The sequence below is a fragment of the Hippopotamus amphibius genome, chromosome 6, assembly GCF_030028045.1.
Source record: "Hippopotamus amphibius kiboko isolate mHipAmp2 chromosome 6, mHipAmp2.hap2, whole genome shotgun sequence".
NCBI lineage: Eukaryota > Metazoa > Chordata > Mammalia > Artiodactyla > Hippopotamidae > Hippopotamus > Hippopotamus amphibius.
The window spans coordinates 80038253-80054293 of NC_080191.1; positions in this window are offsets into that span (position 1 = coordinate 80038253).

Sequence of the window (16041 nt, forward strand, 5' to 3'; positions counted from 1 at the left end):
AGCTAGAAGTCCAAAACGGAGGCATTAAGGAGCCACACTCTCCCTGACAGCCATTGGGGAGCATCTGTTCTATGCCTCTCTCTTCGTTTCTGGTGCTGCTGGCAATGCTGGGCATTCCTTGGTTTATTATATGCAAAACTCCAGTCTCTGCCTCTGTCCTCACGTGACATTCTACGTCTCTGTTTTCTGTGTGGGTCTCCTTGTCTTATAAGGAGATGTGTCATATTGGAGGAAGGGCGCACCCTACTCCACTATGACCTCATCTTAACTACAACAGCCTTATCTCCAAATAAGGTCACATTCTGGGGTTTAAGGAGGTTACAGATTTGTGGGGGGTGGGACACTATCCACCCAGTACAGTCACCAACTGTTCCCTAGTAGGTGTGCTCTTTCAGTTGTGGGAAGTGTTTTTCCAACTATAAGTAAGCTGACTATACTAATCCCCAGAACAACCAATCTGCTTCTGATAATTGTTCATCTTAGGTGGCAATGTGGTTCCCATTAGAGTGCCCTTTGCCTTGCCCTAGACAATTCTTACCTCAGATCCTAGCCCCTCAAGTTTATATTGAATTCCTTTGGCTTCCTGAAATCCTTTCACTGTGCTACTATTGAAAGCCTAATTCAGAAAGATACTCTCTTGATGTTTAGCATAACATACACTTCCTCTTCCACTTCTACTTTGGTGGCTTTGGAATGCAACTAACTCATGAGAGTGAAGAGGTTAATCAATTTTGAACATGTGTTTGTCTAACTAATGTCTTCTAATATGGACGGGCATTTGCTAACTTATCCTTAACTATATAAAGCTAGGTCCTTCTATTGGGAAAGCCATCCTATTTCTCTTGAACGAGGGATGGGTGAACATGATAAAGAAGGAAGAAGTCTCCTGTCTAACCACCTAGATAAGGGGATTAAATCTTAGGAATCGTTTGACTTGTTTTTGTCCAAGTTGGATTACTCTCATACATTTGTTCCACGAGGCACTTATTTTAAGTGACAGAAAAGGCCAAAGTCAAGTTCTTCCCTATTGATTTTACAAACACTAATAACAATAGAAAAGTACCTAAAAAGGAGATTAGATATTGATTTAAAGATAGAAGACTGGATACATGAAAGACTCACTCTGCACACCTCAGAAAACAGGAAATAAGTCAAGAAAAATCTAAAAGGTTGAAGAATAGAGAACATTAAAATATAATTTTCATAAGTAAAAGCAGATGAGCAAAGAATATCTGACTTATCAGCAGTGAGACAGCATCAGAGAGCAAAGCAATATGCTATGCACAGCCACGAAAAGGCATGTGGATTGGTGGCAAAAGGAATCACTGAAGGAGGATTCAACTTGGGGCTGAATACAGGAGACTTGGCTTCAAGTCTCTACAAAATGTTTTCAGACTGCCAGAGCGCCTCCATAGGGAAGGCAGACTGTAGAGGTTAATGGAGGGTGCGTAGATTGAAGGACACTAGGCCCAGTGCAGCCTGGCATATAATGCTCAAAACAGGGTAATAAAGTGAACAGCTACTTGCTGAATTCTGTGATTCCCAGCACTCCCCTCTCAGTCATGTCTAGAATGTTAGCAGACTAACCATTGCAAGAAGAGATTTGTGTATTAGAGGTCGCCAGTGAAATGGTCCAGTCAAAGTAGCCAAATATGAAGTTCACATTTGCTGTGCTATGCTGGCACTCAGAGTTTCCAAATAGTTTTTTGGCCCTTCATTCTTAACTATGAGCAAATAGTCAATGATTTTCCTTTATCTGAGGAATAAACCTAACCTGAAAGACAAAGACCAGAAGAAAAAACCAAACAAATAAATAACAACAAAACTTAGGAGAAAATACACTTTGTAGGAGGGAAAGAACTTGAAAAAAAAGTGAAAATAAAAACTGTTATTATTCTAAGAGAAATTAATGAAAATATTACCCATAAAATAAAATAAGAGCAGTTGCTATAAAAAATTTTCTGGGACAAATACCATATAATATCACTTATATGTAGAATCTAAAATATGACACAAGTGATGTTACCTTCGAAACAAAGAGACTCACAGACATAGAGAACAGCCTTGTGGTTGCAAAGTTGAGGGGAGTGGAGGGGAGGGATGGATTGGGAGTTTGGGGTTAGCAGATGCAAACTGTTATATATAGAATGGATAAACAACAAGGTTCTACTGTATAGCAGGGAACTATATTTAATATCCTGTAATAAACCATAATGGAAAGGAATTTGAAAAAGAGTGTGTGTGTATGTGTATATAAACTCAACAGCTTTGCTGTACAGCAGAAATTAACACAACATTGTAAATCAGTTGTTGATTTTTGATTTCCTTTAACATTCAAACATCCTATTATTTAATACTAAATGCTCCTTAAAGCTGTTGGATATGTGTACATCACATGCATGCATTTATATTTCGGCTTTTCCCAGTGGCAGTTGAACATGTACATCATAGTGCTGTCATTACATTGCTTCTGAGTTATTCACACTGGACACTGTTTCCCAGTTTAACTTCTCACTCCTGGGTCTGGCCAGTTCTGTCTTGTTTTAGGCCTGCTGCGCTGTTGCCAGCTGCTCAGTGAGACTTCAAAGTGACACTGAATTGGTAAGAAAAGTTGATAAATGATACAGAGTGAGGGCCACTTTGAAGTCCTGCAGTGTCACCAGAAATACCACAGTGAAACGAAAACAATGAGAAGTAGGGGGCAGGGCAGGGACCACCCCAAGAAATGGTCCTCAGGGGATAGAAGAACAGTTCCCAGGAAAAGTATTAACAGGGAAAGGAGATGGCAGCATAAGAGAAAAGAATAAAAGTAATAAAGAATATATAAATCTTTAGTTTTATTCATATAATTTTCTAAATGATGAATTATCCTCAGAGACTTTCATTGAGTGCACTGCTGGGGCCGCTGTTTCAACACGTATCCCTGTAAATTGTGTGGTGATAGTGTTGATAGACACATTATGTGGACTTTTATTCTGAACATTGTCCCCTCTGCTTCATCATCTGTTTCATTTTTGAAAAGTACACTTGACTACTGGAGAAAGGGTCAGGAAAAGCAAAGGGCATAGTGATGATATTTATTTAGTGATATCTGAATCTACTTGATGTGAATTCCCAAAAGTAGAAGTGAAAAAACGTGATCTACTCATAAGAAAACACCAAGAGTATCAGGTACAAGTATATCAAGCAACACACCCAGGCAGAAATAATCCTTGTTCAGGCTGCATCTGCTTATTGGGTTTTTCCCACTTTGGGCTCCAGAATCAATGTTAGAATCAGATAAGACCTAAAGTATACATTTCTGATACCTTTTACAGAGTCTACAGAAATGCTTCATAGAAAGGAGTGAGAGGTTGACAACTTCAGAGTTGTCCTATATCAGGACAACAAATCACTTGTGAAGAAAATTAAATGTGTACTCTAAAAGGAGAACAATTTTGTTTTTTTAAAAAAATATTTTACATCAAAACTTATGCACACAAATACACACGTATGGTTTAAGGCAGGTAATATAAATGAGGGAAGTAAAATAGATATATCCCTCTTTGCTAAGAGATTATGATCACTTTTAGCCAGGATGGCTAAAGAGGCTGTCCAGGTCTAGCTGTTCTTGGTATCACATCTGTCTTTTCTGAGAAAGACTACTACTCTGGATATCCAGTTGTTATTTTCCCTTATGAATTTTCTCAAAGCACTGCCTTTAACACTAAATTCTGGAGTGTATATATCTCAGTCCATAATTCCAGATGCACATGATATATAATTTTATTTATTGAATATACATAAATTCAATGTGTCAGCTGAATATGTCAATTCTTCAAGGACTCCTTTAAAACCAAGGTATTCCTAGACACAGGGTGGATATGGATATGCTAGAATCTGGCCTTCCACATGATTGGTTCATGAAAGCATCTGCTGGGATATAGCTCATTCCTCTTGGCAAGACAACTTCGTGTTCAGTGGCCCTCACGGTTAATCCTGTGCCACGCACTGGCACACAGAAATCATTCTGCTTCTTCCAGGTCATGCTGGGTTATAGGAATTTCTCTGAAACTACTGAGGTCAACATATGCCCAAGTGCATCACAGAACTATTTCCACTCAGATGTTGCCACCTCTCTGGGGCAGAAATTCCCTCGGTTCTCAGAACCAGATGTCTATTTGGGATTTTTTGTTGTCTCCTGTTCTCTGCTAGGAAAGCAATGCTTGTAGTCTCTCTTTAAACTGCCCACTAAGTATATACTCTCATCACCTCTCTTCCCATCCCTGGAATTTACCATCATCTCCTGTCAAAGTTGCAGGGTCCCCAAATACTTGGCTTTTATGTCACATCATTTCTACCCCAAATCCTGTCTGTAACCAGAATCTCATCATTTCCATGAAGACAAGGGTCTCTTAGGTAACGTTATGTTCACGTCAGATAACCTGAAAGAATCTGGCAGATGTAAGATGATGAAGGTGATTGATATTGTGCCTCAATGGAGGGGAGACAGAGACATGGGCAGGGACTGATGGGAGAGCATGTGACCCAGCAAAGCAGAGAGCTGATAATCAGACCCTTCCATTGTTGCCATGTGGGGATACCACCCCAGTTGCAAGACCTTCTGAATCTTCTAGAGAAGCCAGAGAGGTAGATGTAAACATTAAATCTTCCAATTTCAAATTTTGGCCACTATTTCTATTTTAAAACAATGTGTGGGCCAACATAATATAACTAATAAGACATTTCTACAGGAGAGATTTGTCCTGAAGATTACTAATTTGAGACCTCTGCTTTAAGTACTTTGCACTTTCAGAAACTGAAACCAGGAGGATTCCTTAGCTTCTACTTTCCAGAGTGACATATCCCTCCTTTGTGGTAATGAGCTGAGAACGACTTAGTTGTTTGAATAAGAGTAGGAAAAGGAGGAAAAAGCTAGGTAAATAAATACAAAAGCAAGTTAATAATTCTGAAAATTCAGCCTATTGTAGATGTTTTGCTTCTTTCTGGAAGGCTCTGGAAGCCACAGTGAGCCATCCCTCTAGTCTGAGTTCGGTGTGTTAATGGTCTCTGTCCTCTGCTCCAAACTCTGTTGTCTCTGTGCTCTTTTTGGGGGACCACTGAAGCCTCACAAGGAAGATGGATCCTTTCCATATTGAAATAAAACTGCAAGTGAATCTACCTCATGCAGACATCTAGACTCGCATACTTCCTTAAGCAGCAGAGACCCAGGCTCAGAGATGGCTTTACTCAATTCAGGGCCAGGTTAAAAGGGAGAAACCTCCATATCATCCTGTCTCAATTTTTGCCTCCTCCCCAATCCCATTTCCTCAGGGCAGCCACAGTGCTCCACTTCAAAGGAATTTTGATTTTCCTCTTCCCAAGAATAGAAAGGATATTCCTTCTTGTCTCCCACCAGAATGTAAACTGCAGGGGCTGTAAATATAGTTAGGGACCATAAGGGCCATATCTATCTTGTGCATGGTCACCCAGCACGACGCCTGAAACGGAGCAGGTATGAGTATTCAATGAGTATTTTTTGAACCAGTGAACGAATGGATAACTGAATATCCTATTTTTGATTGAATATATAGCTGTCTCTAAGAACTTCTCATTTACACTTATATATGTAATCAAGGTATATTGCTAGAGAGGAATCTACATCATGGAATGTGTCTAAGTATTTAATTTGCATGAATGGCATTATAGAAATGACTGGGGGAAAAGGAAATATGAAGAAAAAATTTTTTTCAGATTCAACAAATTCAAAATATTTAATGTATTCAAAGTATTCAATATATGAGGTAGATGAGGTCTCAAAACCTAGAAATCAAATATATCAGGCTAAGTTTGAATACCATAATTTGTGGATTGATGAACTGCTAATAGTTTAGCATACTGATGAAAAAAGAATTTCTTCAGTTAGGAGAGAAAGAACACACAAGCAAAACAATAATTTTGAATGATAAATAGCCAGTAACAAACTGAAATAATTACTGGTAATTTCACAGGGGAATATGGTGATAATTTGCATCCTTGAACATCACTACTGGGATGACTTCCAGATATTTTCTGAAAGTGAGAAAAAAGATGCCTAAACGTGGTAAATGACTGGTCAATGCTTAGCCAAGGCTTAGTTGGCTACAGAGTTATTTCCAATTCTCTTTTCTTAGAACCTATTTGGGGGAGAGAATTAGGTAATTTGTTGATTCCATGACTTGTCCTGCTAAAGTACTTAGTTAAAAACAAACAAAAAATATAACAAAACAAAACATAAAACAATTGGGGCAAAGTTCAGGTACTCAGATGCCAGGCATAGGACATGTATGTAATATATTTCCTTCAATTGGGTTAGTGCAACAAATTTTCTAAGAATAAATTTTGTTCTTCATAGGGAATATAGATTACTTTATTCTTCAGCATGTACAAACTCTACCCCTTGCAAATTTGTGTACGTCTTCCCCAATTCTCATTGGTTTTCTTGGAATGTTGTTTTCTTGCTATCATCTTGCAAATGGAGGACATTTTCTCTTAGGTAAAGGTTTTTCTTTTATCATGAACAGGTTTTGGATTTTGTCAAGTGCTTTTTGTGCATACATTGATATGATTACATTATTCTTCCTTTTTTAGTTTGTTGATGTAATTGATTTTATTAACTAATTTTTGAATGTTGAACCAGCCTTGCGTATCCAGGATAAATTCCACTTGGTTGTCGTGTAAAATTCTTTTTATACATTTTGCAATTGATTTGCTAATATTTTGTTGAGGATTTTTGCATGCGTATTCATGAGAGATATTGGTCTTTCCCTGTTAGTGAGCTCTGAATTAGGGCAAACAAAGCAAGACTTTGAATGAGGCTTTGACAGGTCAAATAATGTTAGTTATGAGTGGATGAAGCTTTTGGGGGATCTCCAAGCCCATTATTCTCTCTCCAGTGGCTGGCAAGGCTCCTAGTTTTCACTCAACTCTGGTTGCAAGACTGTTCATTTTCTATATTCCTAGCGATTTATGAAGAAGCGATGGAAATGGGATAAGTTTAACATCCACAGAGCTCACTGTTCTTAATGAGATTCAGCCATTTTTCTTGAACATTCCTTAATGTGTTTGAAGTCGTCAGTTAATTTCCAGAGTTCTGAAAAAGTTAATTTGGACAATTCCTTCTGTGTTTTCATTGTTCTTATGAAGGAGTAGATGTTCAGAGTTGCTTACTCCACCCTTCCAGAAGTGCTTATCTTGGTGGTATTAACTTTGATCATGTAGCTAGTATGGTATCTGCCAAGCTTCTACATTTTAAAATTATTTGTTTCTCTTGTAATTAACTATCATTTTGTGGGGGGATACCTTAGGTTTATGAAATTATGCTATCTCTAATCAAAAATCTAAATTTATGCATTAATTTATGGATTCCTATTTTATTCAATGACATAATCTGTTACTGTCTTATTTATTTTAATAATCTAATCATTCCAAAGTTGCCAAATGGAAGCCATTTTAAGCAGGTTTTTTTGTTTGTTTGTTTGTTTGTTTGTTTTTATTGTTTGTTTTTTGATGTTGAGTTTTGTATGTGTCCTTTGTATATTTTTTTTTTTTTTTTTGGGGGGGTACACCAAGTTCAATGGAAGCCATTTTAAGCAGGTTTTTGCCTTTTGGCATGTCTTTATATTTCTCTTTCTACAAAGATGTTCCACATTATCTTTTATTTTCCTTGCCCAGCCCTTAAATAAACTGTTTCTCCAGGTCCTCTGGTTCTTTTCAGTAGATAGAAACCAAGACCTGGCGCTAGTTGTGCTATCTTGTAGGAATGTCTCTTTTTCTAGACCCTGCAGTTGACAGAGTTAGGGATTATGTGTGTGTGTACGTGTGAGTGTGGTTTGTATGTACATGTGCACATATACATGTACATGTACAAATATATGTACATACACATATGTATATCACATTCTCTTTTCTTTTTTCCAGATCTTTACTGTATAATTGCTTTACACTATTGTGCTAGTTTCTGCTGTCACACTTTCATACATATTTATTTCTATAAATAGCTACATATATTGAAAAGTTTGACTCTACTCCAATACCTCCAATTATATTAGAACAAAAAAAGCTGTATTCTATTTTCTCCTTTCTTACATGTATCCCCACCTTCCCCAACTACATTTATTGTCAATATATTTGTTCATTTAAACAAGTCTTCCTATATAACCACTCTTTCATTGCCACTGTCTCCATGCCAACATTCTATGCCACTGTCACCCTTACTTAGCTTTGGATCATACACCCCTGACAGATCACACCACCAAACTCCCACAAGGATGTTCTCCTTTCCCATCCAAGCTCCAACACTCTTAGCTAAGCCACTGCTCCTACAAACACACTTCTTACATTCATTGACTCCGAAACCCCACACCAGTCTCTTCTCTTACTCAGAAGTCCTCCTTACTTTTCTTGATTTCTGACACCCCATGCTGCATTGTATCTCTTCCCCTCTGGAGATGTCATTTTTATCCCACTTAGGCACTAAAACCCCATATTGGCTTCTTCACCCTGCCTGGGTTCTGCTACAGGATGCCCAGCTGCCTTCAGCAGGAAGACTCTCCTTAAACTACTCTGCTCCAGTATCTGGGTCAGGCCACCCTTCTGTGTGGATCCACTCCTCATCGTGGTTGTTTGGGCTGAACCCCTCACAAGCAGCCACCACATTTAAGCATTCCCTGTGCTGAGCCCCACCTTGCATAACCCTATGTAATCACTACTGTTATGAATTGATCAGGAAGGAAAAGCTACGGAAAGGGAAACCTACATAATCACTACTGTTAGGAATTGATCAGGAAGAAAAAGCTAGGAAAAGGGAAAAATAAGAAACCACTTCAAAATTTTACATCATATTTTTATAAATATACCTTATGTCCCAAAGCTGCACATGTGTAATTTGTCTAGTAAAAGAAATATATTTATACTTTTGCCACTATGCCTCTTAAAATAGTGCAGTTTTTTAAAATTCTAAAATCTCTGACCAACTGCTATATTTTCATTGTAGCATACATTCTGAACTTGAAGCAGTTATTAAAGAATGAAGGCTAACAAGGTCAATGACTTCAAATTTCTAATTGAATTTGTAGAAATACAGTCCTGTATAACTCAAATGACTTCTATCTAGGGCTATCTAATAAAGAAGTACAGAAACTACTCCCACATATGACCTAAATACTTCAGGGTTCTTACTGGTTGAAAATCTGAGTAATTTCTAAATAGATTTCATAGCCTTGGAAATTATTTACAATTAAACAAAACAAAAATGTAATCATTTGCAGTAACACAAATACAATATAGATATGTATATTGTACTATACAGGGTAAGTGTGTATGAATCATATATTGTTAGTCATATTTTAAACTTTTAAGTATTTGTACATACTGTGAATATACATGCATATATTAATACATATATTATCATGCACATATTTTTAGAAGTATTCATTTTCATTAGATTAGGAATTATTTCTTTTCCGTTGAGAGATTGGTCATTTATTTTTTTTTCTCACAGCTATCTTGCAAAAATAAAATAGAAAAAGAAAATGGGTTTTCAAAAGGAGCTAAATCCTTCTATTTCAAGGTGATATTCAGACAAAATTAATAAGAAAAACAAATGAAAATCCACTAACAAGTTTCCCATTATTCATTGAATTCACTTTTCACTGACTAAGGTAATAAATGTTGAATTTGGATAATGAATGTCATGTCATCATCATTTAAAAAAAAGGGGGGGTATGGGGAAAAATTGATTGTCAATTGTTGATAATTACCATGTTAACCAATGAATGTTTCCTTATGAAGGAGGACAGTTTAAAACTATAGTCTCTAGATTTTTATCTTTAGACATTCTAAAAGATAAGTTCAGAAGCAAAACATGAGGAATTGTATTCCAAAAGCCATAATTGCAGCAAAATCAATTAGACAATTTTTCTTGATTGCATTTGAAGCTTTGATATCACACATTTCATTTATTTGCTTCTGGCCTAATAATCCTCTGCATGCTGGGAAAAATCTTTGTTCTCTGAAAGAAGTAATAAAGCTGTCTGCACGATTCCCTCTTGTGAGACACAGAGTGCTCCTATTTTATTTAATCTATTGGTGTGCAGCCTTTTCAAAGTAAATACTTCACACACTGAACAGAGAAAGACATGCAAGGGGGCTGGCCTGAGAAGTGTAAAAATTAAAAAGTGCCCTGTGAAGAAATAATGATGGTTCTCTAAAAAATTAAATAAATAAGAAACTCAGGTCAAGCGGGCCTTGACTCTCGCTGCTGCCAGAGTGTGCGCAGTGCTTCATATTCTCCCAACCCCCGGTTCCATGCAGTTGTTCCTGTTGAATAGAAAGCAGGGAGAAAATGAAGAGATCTAAATGCCAGCAGGAGACGAGCTGCATTCTTCTAGGCATGTCCTGAGCCTAGTCACCCAGAACAACTTGTGATCCCTGGACAAAGCCGTTCACAGCAGGTGGCCATATCAAGAAATTTTCCTCCTGGAATTAGATATTATCCCAGGAATCACTACTGAGTCAAACATAATGCCCCATCCTGCTGGGTCAAGTAGGATTCCATTTCAATTTCTTTACACAACGACGCGTTTCATCTTGTCTGCGTACAATGACAGTGCTCAGGCATGAAATAAATTGAAGTGCCTGAAAGGCAGAATTATCCCTTGAACCTGTAGCATTCCCAACCCCAAAAACATACATTGTCAAGTGAGTTCCAGATAAGCAGGATCTTCAGTAAGTGTTTGTGCTGGTTGGCTTCCTTTAATCATACTCCCTTTTGTAAAACGGATTTTGGAGGGGAAAGATAAATCATTGCTGAGGAAAATAAAAAGGTCATTTTCAAAAGGCTTAAGAGGTTCATTTTGTGTGCCTTTCCAAGGTGAAACAGGTAATTCAGAGTAGTGAAAGTCTTTTGTGACCAACTTAATTCATCCTTCAAATTACCAAGAAAAAACTATTGAAATAAGACTGAATAAAGTTTTTTATAACAGTGTTCCTACAGATAGAAAGTGATTTCTTGTTTGCTAGGATACTATCCAAACTCTAGCAAATGAAAGTGTAAGTAGAGAGCCAGATTTTCTTCCACCTTCTCAACAGAAATTGTAGCAGTTTTCCAGAATGTCTAGTAGATGTATTTCAATACTATTATCAATAGCACAACTTTGCCTACAGAACATCAAGCTAGCTTCAATGAGGTTGTGTGGCCAGACAAAGGACATTTTTTACCATCACTACATTAGAGTCCTTTAGACATACAGACATGCAGGAAAATCCAAAAAAATAGCATTTTATCTTTGCTTTACTGAGATGAAAGACCTTTCTTTAGCAGTGAAATGTTTTTCAATTTTAAAGTATATTCTGCCTGTAAGAATAATTCTCTTGAATACCTTTATGGAAGCAATTCATACAGAAACCAGGGGTACCCATAATTTTAATAATTTTGAATACCTTAAAAAGCTGTCATGCAAAAATCACTATTAAAACAAAAGGAAAGAAAATATTAAAATGCATACAATGGCTTGGGATTTAATGCATATTTCCTATAAAATTATATTCTTTTGGTTTTAGTTTCTTTGATTTAAATGTGCATTTTTAGTCAGTGTGGATGGTTCTTTAGAATGCAAAAACAACTGTACATTTCAAGTTATTACACAAGTTTAGACCTCTGTTATTGCTATTTTTATCTATGCAAATGAATATTCAACAGTGATTTCAATATTCAAGTGAGCTTAGATACCAGATGATAATTGATTATTAAAGTTGCTTTGTTCCATATTGTATAGCTTATTCGATTGTGTATATTGCTTTAACTCTGCAAATTAGCTATAGCTAGGAAAAGTTAGACAGCTATAAATGCACATATTTCTCACTAACTGCACAAAATTTAATCTGAGTGAAATGGGTGGTGCAAAAAGAGAGAAACCATCATTATATGATACCTAGGAGGCCAATTTAAAACAATCTCATTTATTGAAAAGGAAGACCCCTACGGTTTCAGAAATTATGTCCAAAAAATACAAATCAATGACTAGATGTTTTTAACATTTTTGTTGTTTACTAACTTTAATGTTTTTCATTATTACTTTATCCCATTAGTTTTGAAAAGATCTAATGAAATAGCTTAGATCTGGGCCATGTAAGGATATGTAGTTTTCCCAAGCATGTCCAGATATCTACCACTTTGAGGAAAGACAATATGTGCTAGTAATGTTTTCTCTTTCTTTTTCTTCAAATTCTTATAACAGTCTATCTTTATTTATATGAATATTTATATTTCTCTGATACTGTTATATTTTTTCCTATGGTAAGTACATTGGAGTTTTAGCTCATGTTATATACTTTTATATACCTCAACACACTTGGCTCAGTGCTTTATATCTAAACTTGGTGAATACCTATTTAATAAATGCTCTAAAAATTAAATGTTCTATTTCAAAAACAAATACACATTTGAAATAATTTTTCAAAAAGTAAACAGGAGATGACTATTTGCCTCAGAAGATAATTTTTATTTTGAAATTGACATTTTTCATTTTTTAATATAAATATCAATGTCTTAAGCCTAAGAAACAATTTAATATCTAAATTGTCAGTTCCACATAATGTTTCAGGATTCAATTTCAAAATTTTAAGTAGATATTTACATAAAAATTATCATCCTGAAAGAAATGTTTCACTTGGAGTCTTCCTTAATAAATACTGCAGTTACTGATAAAGCGCTTCCAGGGGTACTTTTTCAAAACACTGAGAACTTTTTTATTTTCTCAGCTTTCATGTTTTTGTTCAATTCCATGCCTTATGAATATCTGTCATGAGCTTTGCCAGAATGTTTTTATTCAGCCATGTATGAGTCTTCAAAGGAAAGAGAAGATTTTTTTTCCTTCCACTCTTATAATCTATAACAAGAAAAAACTTTTCTGCTCCAAATGGAGATTCCCTATGATGTTGTCCATTAGGAGATGAAGCGAAGATGAAGTGATAACAAAAGTTTTAACTTTACTGTTTTTTAGTTTTTTAACATGTAACATTCCCCGAAGTTTGAGGAAAGAAGTTTTTTGATTTGTTCTGACAATCTATATATAGTAAATAGTGGAAACATTTTGTATCCAGGGTCCTATACAAAGATGTTGGAAAATCAAACATGTCAAACAGACTGGGCTGGGATATGGTGCAGTAACAACTAACCACCAAACCCCAACCACTTAAAATGCTGTCTCACTTACCCTGCATGACCTTATGTGGCATCAGGGCTCTCTGCTCAACGAAGTCTTTGGAGGCCTAGGCTAAGGGAGTAGTGATCATCTCAAACTTTGCTCATCACCATACTAGAAAGAAAAAAGAATATAGCAAATTGTAGATGGACTGTGAAAGCTATTATCTGGAAGTGAGTTGTGTTACTTACACTTAGATTTCACTGGCCACAGCAAGCCATATGGCCACAGCTAACCACAAGAGGGTGAGGAAGTGTAGTCCTATCATGTGCCTCCAAGAGAAAAGCAGCAGAATTCTTAGCAAGCAGAATTAATGATCCCTTAAACAATTTTTGCCATCAGTCTCTTCTTCACTTGCTCCAAGATATTAAACTTTTTCTATGTCTCTGACTTTAAGAATCACTCAGGATGTATTCATTTAAATCCTTCCCTTTGAAAAATGTCAGCTTCTCCCTGTGGAGATATGAGAGTTTCTAAGCTGAACTATTGTCAAAACATTCTAGTTTGATAACACAGGTGATAAGCTTCTGCATATTTTTAATTGGCTATTCCTCCATGATTGGATTGGTGGCCACCACTGCAGTCAATATTTTTCCTTTATTGTTAACATCAGTATCTTAGTTATTAACAAGAGTATCTTAAGTAACTAATAAAAACACCTGGCAGCACTTTGAGACAGTGAAGCATTGTACTGAACATAAAGGCGCATAGTTCCCTTAAACACAGGCATTGCCCAACTGCCATCCAGGGTCAAGGATAAAAGAGATGGAGGAACAGCCAGGTCCAGAGATGCACTCTAGTAATAAATTCTGTGCCCCCTGCAGCTTTGTGTCCTGAAGATTATTTCTCTTACAGCATCTGTTCTCAAAACATTTCAGACCCACCATGTGAGAGACAGTATCTGCCTCCAGGGACAAGAGAAAATATGTTTTTAAAAGAAGAAGAAAGGACTGTTTGTTTTGGATGATGTTTTAGAGATGTGAAGGAGAAACAGGATTTGGAGTACGTGGTATGTCGTATGAGAAGTGGTATGGCTGTGAACCACATGTCTAAGAGACAAAGAGATGATATTGATATAATGATGGTAAAAAAAAAAAGAAAAAAAAAACAAGACTGATAGAACACAGAAGACTTAAGATGATTTCTGGTTTTGAAGTAGTGTAATGATGTCTCTGGAAATTTTCTTGACAATTTAGCTTAGGATATGAAATCTAGAGCATTCTACCTTGCATAAAACATCAAATTACAAAGCTTTAACTGTAAAAATTTTAAAAATTCAAAATTATCAAAACAAAAAATAAACATTGGAAATTAGGATAAGGATAGGATAGAAAATGTCAAGAAATCAAGAAGATAATAGTTTGTTGTCCTAATTCTCCACTGAAGATAAATATAAGAGCAAGGCAAAAAGATATGTAAACTTAGCTGACAGTGCGTATGTAAATGAATGTTTCACGGCAATGGGAGGACTACAGGCTAATATTTGAGGTTAATAAGAATAGTGAATCATTTTCTTCCATAGCCAGAGTTTTGACAATAGAGACAAAAATTTGTATTATGAATATCCTGTAAAAAAAAGCCAAGGAGCTACTAAGAAAGAAAATATATAGTGAAATTAAATAATTCTCAGAGAATATAAGACTATAAACTGTAAGTTGTACTACTGTAAGATAGAGGAAGACTTATACTTCTTACAATCTTACTATAAAATGGAAACAAATTTCTAGGTGAAATTTGTAACAAACTCATTTCACTTCCATTTTTACTAAAGAAAATACAACTTTGATATAGAGATGTTACAGAGGGGGGATAAAACCCTGCTATATATAACTATAATTTCTTGAGCGAATTTGAGCAGTAAAGGTGGACAGGGAGGTCAGTGTGGGGCTGGTTACAGCTGGATCACTTTGAATAACCAATGGAAAAAGAATGTGAAGGGAGGTAATGTATCAGAAAGAGGAGAAAGCCATCAGGGAGTCAATAAGGTGGCACGAAGCTAGGAACAATGTGTTGGGAAGTGATCGCTAAGAAAAATATCAGTGATAGATGATTGTTATAGAAAAACTATGTGCAATTTCAAATATTAGATTTGAAGTAATTTCTGTCTATAAAATTAGCACCCTATCTAAGCCTCATATCTCCTTCATAAAGCTCACTACACACAGATACATATATTTGATGATGGAGAGTTTTTTTGTGAAACTCAACTAGAGCTCAATTTTATGTGGGCAACATACAAGAGATGGTGATGTGAGATAAGGACCTAAGACACTAAGGAAAAGACTGTAGATCCAAACTTGAACATGAGAACATTAGGCCCTCCTCATAAGGGCTTCAAAACTGCAGAGAAATATTGGAGAATTCTCTGGAATTCCAGTGCAAATGATATGAGGGAGAAGAATCCTTGAGGCAAAGAGTTACATTTCAGTGGACAGGGAAATCTCTGATGACATCTGGTTTTCATGTTAAGATAGGTTACTTATTTTGATTTTTAAATTTCTCTGCAAGGTTTTTGGCTAATAGGTGGCATATTTCACTTCTTTAATTCAATATGATGGATAATTATTGAGGTCCTCTCCTAGATACTGTGTGTCAGACATGCAAGTTTGAATAAGATACAGCCTCTATTCTTGAAGTCATCATCTATCCACCTTTTGAGCAGGAATGGAGAGAGGGATTGAAAAGTCCTTCCTTCCAACACGAGATACAGTGCTACGGCAACAGTGCGAGTCAAGCACTAGAGATGGAGGTGAAGGGAGTGGGAAGGGACCATTTCAAAGAAGAGAACCCTTGGATCAAGGGCTCAGAGGATGAACAA